The sequence below is a fragment of the Echinops telfairi genome, unplaced genomic scaffold (assembly GCF_000313985.2).
Source record: "Echinops telfairi isolate 266 unplaced genomic scaffold, ASM31398v2 ScPeMD7_655;HRSCAF=1070, whole genome shotgun sequence".
NCBI lineage: Eukaryota > Metazoa > Chordata > Mammalia > Afrosoricida > Tenrecidae > Echinops > Echinops telfairi.
In genome coordinates this window covers 26,196,726-26,199,055 of record NW_022104553.1, presented here as the reverse complement: position 1 = coordinate 26,199,055, position 2,330 = coordinate 26,196,726, and positions in this window count along the sequence as shown.

Sequence of the window (2,330 nt, the reverse complement as noted above, 5' to 3'; positions counted from 1 at the left end):
TGTATGGATTGTGATAAGAGTTGTATGAGCCCCTAATAAAATGATTTTTTTGTTTAAATAAAAAAAAACAATGAGGAATGTGAATTTAATTACACGTTGGGTGGCTTTACAGGACAGAGAACACAGATTACAAGAGTCATTTTGAAAAACCAGTTCTCTGACCTCAACAAGAAATTAAGTATGGGTTCTGCCGAACCGGTTCAAACCGGCTGAAAACCAACACAGCTCTTCCACCTTTGGTCCGTGTTTCTCCTGACTGCGCATCGTTGAAACATAAGACTTTCCTCTGGTTCTTTAATGCTTCCTCCCCCACAACTCTCATGACCTCAAGTCTAACATACAAATCCAGCTAGACCAGAGCATGTACACTGCTACAGATAAGAGCTCAAAACATAGGGAATCCAGGACAGATAAACCCCTTGGGACCAATAATGAGAACAGAGATACCAGGAAGGGAACAGGAAGATGGGGGAAGCAAGGGGGAACCAATCACAATGATCTACATCTAACCCCCTCCCAGGGGGATGGACAATAGAAAAGTGAGTGAAGGGAGATAGCGGTCAGTGTATAATTTTTATAAATTATCAAGGGTTCATGATGGAGTAAGGGGGGGGGAGGGGGGAAGTGAGGAGCTGGTATCAAGAGTTCAAGTACAAAGAAAATGTTTTGAAATGGATGATGGCACCATAGGTAAAAATGTGCTTGACACAATGGATGATGGATGGATTGTGATAAGAACTGTAGGAGCCCCCCGGTAAAATGATTTTTTAAAAGAAGAAGAAGTTTCCTTGAGTTTTCAAATCTTCCTTGAAAAGTTCTTTCCTCTGGGAGAACATCCCTACTCATGTTAGGGATAGCAATTTTTTTTTGTTAATTCCCAAGCCAGACAACTTCTCCAGTAGATGAGAAAGGAAAGTCCATTGTTGAATAAACACTCAACTAGAATGTCATGATTCCCAGGAAATCCATAAAGGCATTGCAAAGACAAACAGAAATCCAACTTGTCCCGTGGACACATCAAGTGACCGGGGGCGTGAATAATTTGCGGCGTGAATAATTTGCGATTGGAGGCTAACCTGAAGGTCGACAGTTGGAACCTGACCAGTGGTAAGTCAGAAGAAAGGCCTGGCAGTCAGCTTCTATCAAGATTACAGCCAGGTGGGGTAGGGTGGAGGAGAGAGGGGACCAAGGGGAGCTGAGGTCAAGGAGTTCAAGAAGAAAGAAAATGTTCTGAAACGGATTGCGGTGGCAATTGTACCATACTGCTTGGAGTGATTAAACTGTGGAATGTTATAATCCCTCTAAGAGCTCCCAATAAAATGATTCCTAAAAAATTAAAATTTTAATTAAAAAAAAAAGATTACAGCCAGGAACACCGTGTGGAGCAGTTGTAGCCTGTGACCCAAGGGGTCACCAGGAGTCAGGGTCCTTCACCCTCAAATAGAAGGAGTTGGAAGCAGCCTGTATCACACACCGTTATCCCAGATCAGCAAAGTTTCTCAAAGACTTTTATCCAGAAGAAAAGAGAAACTTCTCTGATCTTTACGACAGGAGGTGGTCTGGCAGCTTGGAGCTGAAAAGCTGAAGTTGAGACCACTCTCCAACTGTTTCCCCCTGTATGACTCTGTAGCTCTGTTACATGCCCATGAGCCCCTCAACTGAACTCTCGGGGTGTTTGTACAAAACAGAACATCCGTGGCTTCGGGAGTCTGCGTGGGTGACTGCTCCGGGCTCACTCCTCACTTGATCAGCCGAAGCAAAGCTTCCACCCTTTCATTGGCCTACACTCCCTGACTGGGAACAAATTTACACTCCCAGAGAGTCTTGTTTGTTTGTTTCTTTCTTGATCATTTTTTTAAAAAGTGTTCTTTTTTTATCATTTTAATCATTATACAACTCTTCTCAAAATCCATACATACATCCACTATGTCAAGCACATTTGTATATTTGTTGCCATCATCATTCCCAAAACATTTGCCTTCTACTTGAGCCCATGGTATCAGCTCCTCATTTTTCCCCTCCCTCCCTGCTCCCCCTTCCCTCATGAACCCTTGATAATTTATAAATTATTATTATTATTATTTTGTCATATCTTACACTATCTGACATCTCCCTTCACCCACTTCTCTGTTGTCCATCCCCCAGGGAGGAGGTTATATGTAAATCCTTGTAATCGGTTCCCCCTCTCTACCTCATCCGCCCTCCACCCTCCCAGCATCGCCACTCTCAGCACTGGTCCTGAAGGGATCATCTGTCCTGGATTCCCTGTGTTTCCAGTTCCTATCTGTACCAGTGTACATCCTCTGGTCTAGCCAGATTTGTAAGGTAGA